The sequence below is a fragment of the Tachyglossus aculeatus genome, chromosome 15, assembly GCF_015852505.1.
Source record: "Tachyglossus aculeatus isolate mTacAcu1 chromosome 15, mTacAcu1.pri, whole genome shotgun sequence".
Taxonomy (NCBI): Eukaryota; Metazoa; Chordata; class Mammalia; order Monotremata; family Tachyglossidae; genus Tachyglossus; species Tachyglossus aculeatus.
Genome location: NC_052080.1, coordinates 10450667 through 10466971, shown reverse-complemented (window position 1 = coordinate 10466971; position 16305 = coordinate 10450667).

The window sequence follows — 16305 nt, the reverse complement described above, 5'->3', positions numbered from 1 at the left end:
TGCTTCTTTGCATCCTATTCATTCATTCAATCGTATTTATTGAGTGCTTACTGCGTGCAGAGCACTGTACTAAGCGCTTGGGAAGTTTAAATGCTGACCAAGCACAGCACTAAGCCCAATGCCTGACCTGTTAGGGAAATAATGTATGAGAGATAGTTTTCCGTCATCAAGATAACTACACATAAATTGAAAACCTCCACAGTATTTGTAGAGTGAGCCAACATTCTCAGGGGGCTGGGATATACTTACTAATTTAATGAAATAAGTTTGAACTCATTTGAAGCTCTTTATTATGTAAAAAAAAATAAGAGTCAAAGCTGTTAACACCTCAACTATATTTTTTTGCCATGGCCCGATTTGGTTCTTACCTCAGAGACACACTCTAAGTCCTTAGGCTACTGGCAGGAGGGGCCAAAATATACATCACCAGAAACTAGAACCTAACCAGTTACCCCACACTTAAACATTAGAAACCCAAGGTGTTTTGGGTTTTTTTTTTTTCCTAGCCCGGATAAATGAAGGTCTATTTCAGTGCAAGCTCCAAATGTTGCTAAAGTGTTTCTCTCCAGATTCCCTAAGGAGATAGAAACAGTAGAGAGTCCAGTTGGAAGGAGAGCAGGTGAAAATAATGACTTCCTGTTGATGCCGTCACTGTTGGCTCTCTAGAGTTTGATTCTCCACTAAGAGCGCAGCAAGGAACATCTCTGGTGCTCTTTTCTCTGAGTCCAATCAATCAGTAGCATTTATTGAATACTTACTACGTGCAGAGCATTGTACTAAGTGCTTGGGTGAGTACAACAGAATTAGCAGACAAGTTCCCTGCCAATAATGAGCATACAGTCTAGAGGGGGAGACAGACATTAACATGAATAAATAAGTGATCTTATATCATTTAAAGATATGAGGGGTTGGGCAAATATCACATGTCCAAAACTAATAGATTCAACTGCCTAGACAATGCAGAAGGGACAGCAAGCTGGGGAAAAGAGGAAACTGAGCTACAGAGAGGTTAAGTGACTTGCCCATGGTCACAAAGTAGGCTGGTAGCAAAGCTCGAACACAAGTCCTTCGACTTCCAAGTCCTTAATTGACTCCTCTTAGAAATCAGTAAAATAAAATTTCAGCTCAGTTCTCTCTTGCTGAGAGCATTTATCTGCACAGCTAGGCCTGATCCCTCAACCTCTCTTGTTCATCAGGCTCTCCAAAGGGAAGAACTGCATGATGGAGGAGTGCGGAGGTAGAGAAATGGGAAGCAAAGTGAATAGAGATCATTCTGGATGGTGGTTTGGATATTCTAGAGATAGCAATTTCACACCTTACCAGTGTACAGGAGGTGGAGACATTCAGCTGCAGAATGGAAATAATGTAGAATTGAAATGCTTCAGACCTGCTGTTCTTTGGAGCAATGTCAATATTATTTGACACTGGAGAAAGCTGAAATGCCCAGTTCATAACTACTCACAGTTAACTGTTGGGACATGCCCCATGATAAGCATGGATCCAAGGCCACCCATTAACTCTGAAACCTTTCATTCTATACAATTCCAAGCAGTTTATCTATTCTTCTAATAATACATCTGTTTGAAATGATGAAAATTTGACTTCCTATTCCATTACATTAAGTAATCCTTTGAGCTCTACATTAATCCTAATGCAGTATTTGGAAATCAGATTTCTTCATCATCCCTTCAGATTATATTTCTAATTACTTCTGCTGGCTATAAGAGCTTGATCTAATGAAGGCTTCAAATAGTGTCACTGTTTCCATTATTTCAGTTTTATCTTCTTGCTCTTTCTTAATGTAAGGGATATCATCTGGCCGTGATTACACTATTTTTGATCAATAGTCTAGTGAGAAAATTTTAATTATGAAAGTAATTGCAGTGTTTTTAGCAGCTTTTTTTTATTTTCAAGCTTTATCTGTTTTCACTCTAGCCACATAAATTCCAGATGTCTGCCATATGTAGGCAGAGCCTTTCACTTTGGGGCTGATGAAAGGTTTATTAACTAACTCCCTCGCATGATTTTCCTGACATTTGAGACTTGCATCTCTCTTTCATGATATAATGGGTGGGAGGGCTGATACAAGTGTTGCCTAAGATATTTTAAAATCTCTCCCTGGTTGGGCCTTCTTTATTAAATGCCTGCCCCTTTAGATGTTTCCTCTTCCTGCTTCCTAAAACTGTGCTGATCGGTTTCCTTCCCATCTAAATACGTTCATTAGCAAGGTCAAGAAAGCATATTGATAAAACACTCAGATCTCCTATCATGCAGGGTTTATGTTCTTGCAAAATCCTGCACTTTGGGAGAGTCACATTGTCATTCTCACCAGAAACGGGGATTTTGTGTGACCTTATAACCTAGTAGTTACCCCAGTGCCTAGTACAGTGCTTGGACATAGTAAGTGTTTAATAAGTACCACATTATTATTATCCCACCATTACATCTATCCCAAGGCCAATCCCTCATCCACATCCTCCCTCTGGCCTGGAACTCCCTTCCACTTTGTACGCATCACTCTCCCCACCTTCAAAATCCACCTAAAATCACATCGCCTCCAAGGGACCTTCCCTGACTAAGCCCTCAATTCCCCAACCCAACCTTCCCTCTACATCACCTATGGACTTGGCTATGTAACCCTTAAGCACATTGATAGATACTCTCCTCAGCCTCACAGCACTTATATACATATCCATATTCTACTATTTCCCTTATGTGTAATCTATTTTAATGTATCCCCTTTTAGACTGTAAACTCCTTTTGGAAGGCATCATGTCTGCCAACCTTACTGCATTTTATTCAGTTATATTTCATTCAATTATATATACTGAGCACTTATAGTGTGCAAAGCACTATACTTGCACAAAGCACTAGTACTTTGCCAACAGTAAGAGCTCAATAAATGCCACTGATTGATTTCCATGCTTATATTCATGCACATAAGTCATTTCTTCTAACACTGCCATATACTGAATCCAGACAGGCTTGCACTGTTTAATGAACATATCCAAATTTCCTACCAACCTTCTTAAGCAGCATTTGACTTTATATTTATAAACAATTGTCTAGTCTACTATTTACTCTAACACAATTTGTAAATATTCTTCTCCCTCCCTCCTCCATTAGGGTCAATGCCTCTTGTGGAAAGGAAGCCTCATGCATTCTCAAACTCTTAGTACAGTGCATTATTACTACTGCTACTGCTATCAATCCATCAACCTAACAATGGTGCTTTTTGAGTGCTTACATAGTGCAGAACAGAGTACTGAGCAAAACAAATAGTGAAAACACACCTTAAAGCAGAACTAAATATTCCTTAATTTTTCAAGCCAAGTCCTTGTGGATAATTTTCTGGAGGAAACCCGAGAGTCCATTCCTGCAGAGCCTGATCCTCTTTAATTCAAACTTAGCCAACAGCGGTCTTTCACTAAGGCAAACTAGATGGTAAGCCCCTTGTGGGACAGGGCCAAAGTCCAATCAAATTATCCTTTCTCTATTCCAAAGCTTAGCATACAGCTCAGCACAGGGAAAGGGCTTAAACGCATCAATTATTACTATTATAATGAGGAATTATGAATGATAGCTAATGCTCCATCTGAACATCCCACCCCTGGCCTTTCTCATAGTATATTCCAAAGTAATAGAAAGGATTGAAAATTTGGCCACTCACCTGCTAACCGTGTACCAATCAGCCCTGAAAAAATAGAGCTAGAAGCTGAAATCCTAACACACTGAGTGATTTGGAGCCAAAATATTCTCTGCCTTTTCAATTGTTTACAGTCACAATGGAATGTTCAGGTAACTGTGGTTCTCATAGAGTTGCTCGGTTTTAATTAGCAGAACAAATTTTCAGATAATCATTAAGGCAAGTTGCTTACACATTCAAGCACCAAAAAACTAGTGTTTTCCTTTTAGCCTAAAAACAGCAGCAGATAGAGAGTAAATACATATGCAAGAGATAAGCCAGTATCCTAACAGAGGTGTTTTTAAACATACATAGCCCTGACAAACAAGCATCTTCTTTTAATAGTATTCGTTAACCACTTCCTTTATAAGCACCGTTATAAGCACTGGGAGTAATCAGGTTGGATACAGTCTCTGTTCCAGGTAAGGCTCACAGTCTTAATCCTCATTTTACAGATGAGGTTACTGAAGCATAGAGAAGTTAAGTGACTTGCCCGAGGTTACACAGCAAACAAGTGGAGGAGCCGGGACTAGAACCCAGTTCCTTCTGACTCCCAGGCTGGTGCTCTTTCTGCTAGGCCATGTTACTTCTCCAATCTTCAGAGCATTAATGGCTGTAAATGAGAAAGGTGTCAGGGAGAGAGGGGCAGGCCTATGGAATCATGGGAGGAGGAAATCTAGACAAAGCTGTGGGCCAGAGATGAGCAATTCAAGAACAGTAATGAGGGTCCCTGAAGCCACTTTTTATTAGGCCAATACAAGTCCAATGTGACTGAGACCTAGAGCAAGCAAGAACAGTCCAGGAATTTAAAGGCCGACAGCAAAGATAGTTCCGGGGCCAAGTTGGCAGGGTAATCCATGCGGGAACATAAAAATAATTTGGAGAATACATTTGGGACCCTGATTTGCGCAGATTGGGGGAGTCTAATGTTGGACAAGAGTCTAATGTTGGACAAGGGTCTAACGTGACTGATTTTTCCATTGGCTATTTTGTTGGGGAGAAGGGGAAGTCCTCACTGGTTGGCTCTCATAAATAGCTACTGGTAGTCATAACCTTAAGCCACCTCAAAGTCCCACCCTAAGGATTTTCCATCTTCATGATGCAGAGTTGGGGGTTTTAGTCACACTGGAGATTTGAAGAATCTCCTTCATTTCTCAACTAGAATGACGGAGGAAATCCTCTCTGGAGGCCGAATCTAGGTGTATAGTAAGCACTCAATACAATTGATTGATTGATTGATCTAGAGTCATCTCCCAGGCCAAGCACTGTGTTAAGCACTGGGGCAGATACAAGAACCCCAGCAATTTCCCCTGCTGATGACCCTAGGTGGATCATGTAGGCAATCTATCCAAGTTTGCATTCGCTGTTGGGGTAGATAAAATGTTCCCAAATTAGCCCATCAAAAATACTCCAATGAAGAAAAATGAACACTTTTCTACCTGCATCCTTTGGGAAATACCAAGGAGCCTCGCTGACCTCACCCAAAACAGTTAACAGCAAACTTTCAACATCTTCTGACCTGGAGATTTGATTCTCATCCTTCAGCCCAATAGGGACAGCCAAGTCTGTAATCTCTTTTAGGGCTGCACAATGGCCAGGTGAATACTCACTGTCTTGGCTATCTGCCCTGGACAATGAAAAAATAGATTTGTTCTGAGTTTGTCAGGGATAGATCAAAAAGAGAGAAGTAGGGCAAATGCTGAAATCTATGGAATCAGGTTTTCTTTCAAATGACTATACTTCTGAAGGAAATACAAACACAAGATGGCAGTGTTTCCATTTTTCTGCGTTCTGCTCTTTTACTACTCAGAGAAGCAGCTTTCCACAGGACACAAAAGCCTGCAAATTAACAGTTACTTCGGTGCCATAATCTATAATGCATAATCTATATTTATATTTTATTTTAAATGTTTAAGGAAAGTTGAACATGAACGCCTTTTTTCTGTTCCTAACGGCTTCTAATTTAACTTTCCCCAAACAACAAGCCTGTATATAGTATCCACCCTGCACTCTGTTCTAAACTGCATGAAACATAGAAAATGTAAACAATTATATGGCTAAATTAGTTCACCAGCAATAATGATTTAATTATATACTTAAAATAGCCTCTAAGTTGTTATTTCCTGAATGCCTGTGAACAAAATAACCCCTGGATTCTATATCCACAAATATCCATTCAATCTAGGTCCTGAGGCAGACATCAAAATAAACCCTTGCTAGGTGGTCCATATGAGGAGTTTCCACAAGAACAGGAGAGCCAAGGAGCTTCTCTATGAACAATGGAAATGGGATATTCACAGTGAGAAGCAACCTGGCCTAGTGGAAATTTACACAACCAGGAGTCGAGAGACCCGCCTCCACCATTTGCCTGCTGGATGAGTATCTCTGTGACTCTGTTTCCTCATCTGTAAAATGGGGATGACATAACTTTTCTCCCTCCCTCATAGATCAGTCAGTCAATGATATGTATTGAGCTGTAAACTTGCCTTGAACCTGCAAGCTTGTTGTGCATAGAAGTTAGAAGAAGGGTGGCTATCGTTAAATACAAACTCTTATAAGATTGAGATATGAGTAGACATATTTGAAAACAGGTAATGATACCATGTGTCCAAAATCTCTCTTCAGCAAAGGACATCCTGTGGAATCCCACTGTGTACCCATTGTGGAATGGCTGTCTTTCGTCACCGCCGTAAGGATCTTGGTATTATTAGCACCATCTTTACTTAAGACAGCAGAGGGGACTCAACAGACAGTGAATGCTTCACTGTCGTATAGAAGGGTGGCAGATAAGGCCCAAGCAGGACCCATAATTCTCTCCACCTTGTGTGCCTATTGTTTCACAGTTGCACTTGTTATCTCAGTGCCTGGCATTATTTTCGATTGTCTTTCTTGGGAACAGTCTTCTCGAAGTCTCTATTAACAGAGGGGTTTGCCACTTCCAAATACTGTTCACCAGACTGATCTCTCTCTCTGTATCTAACACACACACACACATTATCTCTCTCTCTCTTTCCTAAATCCTCCCTTAGGCTGGAAATTTGAGGGTAGCCTGATGACAAATAGGAAAAGATGGACTGAGTTGAAAGGCAAAGCCAATCTTCCTAAAAATCTGTCTGTCTCTCCCTCTAGACTGGAAGCTCATCATGGGCAGGGAATGTGTCTGCTAATTCTGTTGTATTGTACTCTCACAAGCCCTTAGTACAGTGCTCTGCATACAGTAAACACTCAAACACTATGGATTGATTGATTTCTGTTCAAGAGCAATTTTCTCATGATTGATAGTAGCCAGACTGATCTGTCTACTTTGTCTCCCCACAGTCCACTGCTAAAACCACACTGTGTCTCTAAAACATTTGTTCCGTCATTATCCCTGTTTCTCTTTACTCTACTGCAGTTGATAGTCCTACAACTATTTTCCTTTTCCAGTCTCCTCAGATGGAAGCTGAGGGAAGCTACCTTAAGGACAATTGTAAATTTTCTTTCCTTGGGTAGTCCACATAATAATGATAGCAATAATAAGAATAACAATAATACTTGGGATATTTGTTATGCATTGAGGAGCAATATGGCTTTGGCCCAGTGAAAAGAACATAGGCCTGGGAGTCAGAAGACCTGGATTCTAATCCTGATTCCACAACTTGCCTCCTGTGTGACCTTGGACAAGTCACTTAATTCTCTGTGCCTTAATTTCTTCATCTGAAAAATGGGGATTCAATACTTGTTCTCCCTCCTATTTAGATTGTGATCCCATATGGGACAGGAGCAGTGTTCAACCTGATTAACTTGTATCTACTCCAAGCACATAGAAATAAGAGTATGGGGTGTCCTCAGATTTACGACACGACTGGTTCCTGTAAGCTCCATCCTAAGTAGAAACATTGTTAAGTTTAAACCAATTTCCTCATAGGAACAGAGTTATAAATAGGGAATTGATTCCTGAACCAAAGTTGAATAACCTACATTTATCAAAATGACCCAGAATAGTGGATCAATGGAGTAATGTAGCTACATTAATGTATTGTTATTGAGTCAGAGAGGTTCCACCAACACAGGAAGGTTAACCTTTACATCATCAGAAGTAAATGGGAAGCAGCATAGCCTAGTGGTTAAAACAAGGACCAGGGAGTTAGAAGATTTGGGTTCTAATCCTGACTTTGCCACTCATCTGCTGCATGATCTTGGGCAAGTCACTTAGCTTCTCTGTACCTCATTTCCCTCATCTGTAAAATAGGGATTAAGACTGTTAGCCCCAACTGGGAAATGGACTGTGTCCAACCTGATTAGCCTGTATCTACCTCAGCACTTATTAAAGTGCCTGGAACATACCAAGTGCATAACAAATACCATTAAAAAAAAGACATGTCAACTACCGCTGATGATCAGATCCATTCCCCCTTGCTTCTGCCTTCTCACTTCCACCTGGCCTCTTTAAACTTCCCTCTCTTTCCCATCCTATCTTGCAAAAGTTTTTCCCCATTTTCTGACAGCCCTTGTGAAACTCCAGAGCTAAATTCAAAAAGGAAGCTAGGGTTTTAAAGTCAAAACCATTGTGTTCTAAGTCTGAAAGGGGTTGTAAATTTGGAAACATTTCAAATGCCATGCATTGTGACTCAAAAGGTCTTGTCAAGTTGAGGACCGCCTGCATATTAAAATTTCTTAACTAGGAAAGTAAAAGTCACGTTCTCACACATCACCCCAGTGAAAAAGAGCCCTAAACCTTTCATTTTAAAGAGTCTAATTCTGAAGCCCAGAAAATGTGTCTGGCAACTCCAGAGCTACCCAGGCTTCTAGCTGTGAATTGGTATCACATTCCAGGCCACTGGCTCCTTCCTCCATCTTATTAATCGTAACTGTGATGGTAAACATTCTCTTTTCACTGTTCATTTCTTTCCTTACAACTTCATTTTTTCAGGCCCTGCATAGCTCTCTTCTGCCCTGGTGATGGCACTCTAAGTACTTGAAGCCCAGCAAGAGATTTCTGACATTTCCGAACGCCCTTCAAGCTTTCAAAATACTTCCATTTCATTCTTCAAATTGCAATAAGTTGACTTTAGAGCTCCCCCAAATCAGAGAGTCTGTTCTCACTCAGCCATTAAAGGGGCAAAAGGCCATATTTTATCACACTCATTGGAGTTCTAGTCAGCAAAGTAATGCAAAGCTACTTGTTGCTTGCCATCTACTGAGCCCACTCTTGGCAGCAATACATAAAAATGAAAGTCTTTAGTCATTTACCTGACTACTGCTTCCTTGGCTAATGCTCAGAATTTTGCACACCTCAGATGTACTTGGTGTCATATATAATAATAATAATTATGGTATTCTTAAGTCCTTACTATGTGCCAAGCACTTTTCCAAGTGCTGGGGTAGATACAACGTAATCAGGTTGGCGCAAATGTCAGTGTCTGTCACACAGTGAGTACTGGGGAAAGAGGAAAATTGCCATTTTGCAGAGGTGACGCAGTCCATCACCTTTGGGCATGGAGGAAACGTGTGTGTGTGTGTGTGTGTGTGTGTGTGTGTGTGTGTGTGTGTGCGTGCGCGCGCACGCACACGCGCATGCTGTGTGTTGGTGTTTTATTTACAGTTGTTCCTAAGGGATTTTACCCACTGATTTTTTTTCCTGGGCAGGCAGTTTCACAGGAGAAAAATCTCTGAGAAGTTACTTCATACGGGAATAAAAAAATCTGTTCATTAGTTGGTCCTTCCCCAACTTTAATTTACCAATGCCCAAAGATGACCGAGTAGAGGCTCCTGCTCCCCACGCCACCAGGGTAGACCATCATGGCATTACCGGACATGACTCTGTGGACACGGAAATCACTGACATACATCTTAAAATAAAAAATTAAAAGCAGAAAAGAAAATAATTAAAAGAAATTATAGATATGTACATAAGGACTGTGAGGCTGTAAGGGAGTCTCTATGCTTTCCCCTTTTACAGTCTCCCTACATCTTCAAGATTCTAGGCTGTAAGCTCCTTGTGGGCACAGAATGTGTCAACCAACTCTCTTAAATGTATTTTCCCCAAAGCTTAGCAAAGTGTTCTGCATACAGTACTTACTAAATTAATACCATGATTGATTGACTGAGGGAACTCATTCACTTCTTCCTCTTCCCTGCAGATTATTTCAGAGTCCGTGTTCTTGGAAAGACTGTTCCTTGACAACAGGGTTCTTGTCTACTAATTCAGTTGAACAATCCCATGTGCTTAGTATAAAGTTCTGCACACAGTAGGTTCTCAACAAATGCTATTGATTGGTTGAGTGATTCAGTGGCGGGAAAAGCAGAAATGCAGAGTCATGGGGTGAAGATCAGGGAAAGTCTTTCTTTTGAAGCAGCTGTGGCCCAGAGGACAGCACGGAACAGGGAGTCAGAAGGACCTGAGTTCTAATCCTAGCTCTGTCACTTGTCTGCAGTGAGATCTTGGACTAACCACTTAACTTCTCTGTGCCTCAGTGTCCTCATCTGAAAAATGGGGGTAAGATACTTCTTCTCCATCTCCTGTAGACCGTAAGCCTCATGACTAGTTATATTGTAACTACCTCAGTGCTTAGCACAGAGTTTATACATGGTAAATGCTAAGAAATACCACAGTTATTACTGGATTAAATAGCAATACTTCTACATATGGCATCAGGACATACCCAGGTTTCACAAATTAAAAGAATATTAACTGCTGTGGGCTAAATTTTAGCTGATGTGAATGGTGGGTGACATAGAGAAGATTACCTACACCCTCCATTGACTTTTCAATTATTAGAATTTCTTCTTTCAATCAATATGATATACTGCTCTTCCATTTCAGGTTCCGGTATATTTACACTTGATTCAGAATTTCCACCTGGTTCTCTCTGTAGATGAAATTGTGGGTAATCAATCAATTATATTTATTGAGCATTTACTATATGTGGAGCACTGTACTAAGTGCTTGGGAAAGTGAATACAATTCATATGCAGCTGGGACTGGGTATAAATGCAAACATGATTCCTTTTGTTGAAAACTGTTTCATGTCTGTCTCTCTTGTTAAAACCTCAGCTCCTTGTAGGCAGGAAATGTATCTCTTGCTTCTATTGGACTTTCCCAGGTGCTTACTACAGTGCCCCGTGCATACCACTGCTACTCTTACTACTAGCACTGCTTGTCTGTAATCTACTCCCTATAGACTGTAAACTCCATGTTGGCAGGGATCACGTCTACTAACTCTGTTGCAGTGTACTCTCCCAAGTACATCATACAATGCTCTGCCCAGAGCAAGCCAGCTGAGAAGCAGCAGGGCCTAGATATAGAGCATGGGACTGGGTTCTAATCTTGGCTCTGCCTCTTGTCTGCTGTGTGACTTTAGGCAAGTCACTTCATTTCTCTGTGCCTTAGTTACTTCATCTGCAAAATGGTGATTAAGACTGTGAGCCCCATGTGGGACATGGACGGAATCCAACCTGATTGGCCTGTATCTACCCCAGCACTTAGTACAGTGCCTGGCATATAGGAAATGCTTAAAAAATGTCATAAAAATATAAAATAAAAATAAATTCCATGGACTGACTGATTACTAGACTTCTACTTAGACTAAGAGCCTTATGTGGGACAGTGACTTGTATTTACCCCAGTGTACAGCACTTGGCATGTAGTAACAAATACCACATTTACTACACTAATTGGTAGTATTGTTATTGTTCAGCTTCATCTTATTCAGGACTGGATTTTCCTTACTGCTTCTGTGGAGTTCAACCCTGAGCAGGGTAAATTTTCTTGAATTGGGGGTGGTAGGAACATATAGAAAAGCAGCATGGTCTAGTGTATACAGCACGTGCCTGGGAGTTCAAAAGACCTAGGTTCTAAGTCCAGCTCCGCCACTTGTCTGCTCTGTGAGCATGGGCAGGTCACTTCACTTCTCTAGGCCTCAGTTACTTCATGAATAAAATGGGGATTAAGACTGTGAGCCCAGTATGGGACAGGGACTGTGTCCAATCCAATTTTCTTGTGTCCACTCCAATGCATGGTACAGAGCCTGGAACATAATGAGCATTTAACAGATACCACAATTATCATTATTATTGTTGTAATCATTATTATTATTATCAACATGTAGAGGAAAGTGTCCTCAGTGTTGAGGAAGGCCAAGAGGGTTCTCAGCTCATGGGCTGCTTTCTGCTGAGTTTCACTCCAAGAAAAGGAAATTCAAAGAAAGAATGGGAGAGCCCATGAGGAACCAGCTGTATACCAGACCTAATATATTACAGTGAAGCACTTGATGGAGAGCGTTCACAATAATACAGTTATCTTTCACAGACCAAGTCACTTTCTTATTTTTGGCATAGCAATGCCAATCGAGTATGTATATGCCAAAGTACAATGTCATGGCTACAGCAAAACATTCAAGCCTAATATTAGTCAGAGCTTTTTCCTGACTAACCCTTCATTTCCCTTGTCTGCCCTTTCCTCTGCATCAACAATGTACTCAGCTGTGTACGCCTTAAGCACTTGGATACTCTCCCCAGCTCCCCCATCCTTACATAAATATCCTTAAATTATACTTTTTCCCCTATCGAAAACATAATTTAGTGTCTGTATACTGTAAGCACCTCATTAGCAGGGATCAAATGCTTAGTACAGTTCTCTGCACCCACAGTACGCACGTAAATACCACTGATTCATTAATGTATTTCCTTTCACTTGGTGGGTGTGAAATCAGAAATAGTGTGATTATGTGTCTTCTAATGCATGTGATTTTTTTGAAAAGAGCTCCTACTTGTCTTTCTGTTTAAATTAATCCCTGCATTTTAATATTGTCACAAAAAGTCCATTGACCTTTCAGAAACTCAGTCCATTATGACAGGGTAATATTTTCATTGCTTCACTAAATCTACTTGACAGCTATTCCATCAGTTCACTTTAGACATCCCTTCCCCAGAAACCAAATAGGAATTTCATCCTTTCTGGTTCATTCTGTTCAAATTAGATAGAATGCAGCAGTTTAGAAAATATCCACAGCCTAATTGATAAAGCTGGGACTATTCTGGATGCATCATAATGGGAGATATCCGTATATATCCATATGGATATGTATGTAAGGATATCCATACATAATCCATCAATAATGCTTGGGAACAAGCGTTATCCTTTTAAATTAAAATGCAAATTGATCATTGGAAATTTAATTACTTTAAAAAATATTAAAACTTCTTGAATCAATAAATGTGATTAATTGATAAACCAAGACTATATATTCTAATACCTCTATATGTTGTTGTTTTACCCAACCCTCAACTGAACCCTCACTGAGAAGTTATGGGCTTTTAATAGAGTCCAGACTGGGTGTAACTCTGTGTGGTCCTGAGTGGAAGAAGAGCCAGAAAGTTTAGTCATTACGGATTTTCCAGTATTGAACTCTCCCAATCGCTTAGTATAGTGGGTGTTCAATAAATAGTATCGATTGATTGACATAGAGGAATCGCCACTACCATGAAGTCTGCTCTGCCCCAACCAGGAACAACCAATCAGAGGTATTTACTGAGCACTTACAGTGTGCTTAGCACTATACTAAGTACTTGGGAGAGTACAAGAGAGTTGGTAGTGACAATCCCTGCCCTCTAGGATAATAATAATTATGTTATTGGTTAAGTGCTTACTATGTGCCAGGTACTGCACTAAGCGCTGGGGTAGATACAAGCAAATAGGGTTAGACATAGTCCCTGTTCCATGTAGGGCTCACAGTCTCAATCCTCATTTTACAGGTGAGGTAACTGAGGCACAAAGAAGTTAAGTGATTTGCCCAAGTTCACACAACAGACAAGTAGCAGAACCCAGGTTAGAGACCATGACATGTCCTGGGCTCTATCCATTACAACATACAGTCTAATGTATTAGATCACTACTAAAATCATCAGTGGAATCTAAAGAGAAGTGGAGGGAGAGTCCACTCTAGTTGATATTTTGGTATACAAAATTTAACACCTTCAAGTTACTTTAGGAAGGATCCCTACTGTCTTACCTCATTCACCTGCCTTTTAATCTACTTATTTCCTCAATCTGTTGACCTCACTAGATTCATCAAAAAAACCCTCAATGGGATAGTAGAATGCCTAATAAGTCTGTGCTTACTTTTAATTGGGTTTTTAAGGGTTCTTTTATCCTTAGTTGCTGAAAATTACATTTTGCAAAAGGTGAATAAGTTCCAATCCCCTGAAATCTGAATTCATTTCAAATTCCAATCATTTCTAAATATAGCAAATTATGTCTCCGATTTCTTAGTAGTGACTTTATTTACTAAGTGATGCTCACCGGAGCATTATTTGAGAGCAATGAGGTGAAATTCAAATTAAATCAGGTGGATCTTAGTGTGATTTAATGAACAAAATGCTCACTTGCATTTGGAGCTATCTACACTTAATATAAAGCCAAAGGCATGGTGCATGGAAGATGGATTCAGGGTAAACAAATCCATTTTTAATTTAAATGAAAATAGATCTAGTCATTTAATGTGTGAAAAGAATAACAAAGGAAAGAAGATAATGACCAAAACAATGCAAAGATGATTTTTTAAACTATTTTCTGATAATGGAGGTATTGCCAGATTTATTTGTTATATTAAATATACCTTAATTTCCTAGCTCTCAAACTGAATGTTGTGGGGAAGGCTAAAGCCTGTAGTCAGATACTAAAGAGAAACAGAAAAAAAAGCCATATTATTAGCATGCACCTCATTCACCTTAAAGAATGAAATCTTGAGAGTAGGGTGAGAGATTTACTTTAATGAGGCTAGGCTACTTTGTCACCAGATTATAGCCTTTTGCTTCAACAGTGACAGCGGGAATTTATCACAGCTAAAAATAGTTAAATTATCACACCTTAAATACTGAAAATGGATTATGGGCTTCTCCATCTTGCAAGGCTTAAGCATCCAAAAAAAAAATTTCAATCAGACACAGCTCTCTGCTGTTCTGTGAGATGTATTACAGTTTGTTAAAGCAGAAGACATTGAAGATAACAGTGATGTCTCGCTAAATGATGATAATTAAATCTTATAGGTCGATACGTGCTGTGGAAGAGGGAATGCTACTTATTTGCATTTTAAGGCTGAATAGTTTGGCTAGTGTCTTAGTGTCCATAATTATATATGGTGATTAGGCTGGGGTGGTTTCTTTCTTGTAATTGGTTTTACCCAGAAGAGAGTATGTTAGAAAATTTTTAAAAAGCTTAATTACATTAACATCTCACTTAAATACATTTGTAATTTGTTATAATATCATATACACTTTCTCAGTCTCAAGTATGAGACTTGACACATTTCATCACCCTGTTCCATGCAGTATGGTGGAACATTCCAGTCCCCTCATCCAGACCAACAGATCCATAACTGCTAGATTGTAAACTACTTATTAAAAATAACAATAATAATAGTGGTATTTGTTAAGAGTTCAATATGTGCCAGGCACTGTTCTAAGGACTGGGGGTAGATAGAAGATAATCAGGTTGAATACAGTCCCTGTCCCACATAGGGCTCACAGTCTTAGCCCCCATTTTACAGATGATGGAACTGAGGTACAGAAAAGGTAAGTGACTTGCCCAAGGTCACACAGAAGACAAGTGGCAGAGTTGGGATTAGAACCCAGCTCCTGACTCCACCCACTAGGCCATGCTGCTTCCATCACATTTACTTATTCTCTAGCACTTGGATCTGTGACCTATTGTCATCTGATATTAGCCTCACCCTCAACCCCACAACCCTTATGTACATATCTTTAAATTATATATTAAAAATTATACCTTTTGATATTAATAATAATAATAGCATTTATTAAGTGCTTACTATGTGCAAAGCACTGTTCTAAGTGCTAGGGGAGGTTACAAGGTGATCAGATTGTCCCACCGGGGGCTCACAGTCTTCATCCCCATTTTACAGATGAGGTAACTCAGGCCCAGAGAAGTTAAGTGACTTGCCCAAAGTCACACAGCTGACAAGTGGCAGAGCAGAGAGTTGAACCCATGATCTCTGACTCCAAAGTCCATTGCTCTTTCCACTGAGCCATGCTGCTTCTCTCCTCCACCTTCTCCAGACAGTGAACTTGTTGTGAACAGTGGACATGTGTACTAACTCTGTTGTTTTGTACTCTCCCAAGCACTTTACTACACTGTTCTGTGCATAGTGAGTGCTCAATAAGTACTCTTTGTTGATTGATTGAGTACTCTTCCAAGTGCTTAGTACGATGCTTTGCACAGAGTAAGTGCTCGATAAATGCTATTGATTGAGTGATGTCTAGGTTGTCAGAGGTCTAAAGAACCGACAAGTTGTTGCTCAGGGTGTTCCCAAGGAAATCCACTCACTTCAAGTGGTAGCTCAAATTTCAACTAATTTCTGTATTTCTTCATCTCTCAATCAAACACTGTTTCAGGACAAGAAATGTGTTTTTCTTCCTAACTGTAGACTGTAATTCATTGTCATAAACAATGCCTTTGTGCCACAGTGGTAGAAATTACAAAAGTACATTAACTGATCCTAAATTCTGGAGAACTGGATTTACAATAAGGGCTAAAAATAGAGGAGAAAAAATAAAATGATTGTGAGTTTGTTGGAACGTAACAATCAATCATGAGAACAATTAATCAATTGTATTTTTTG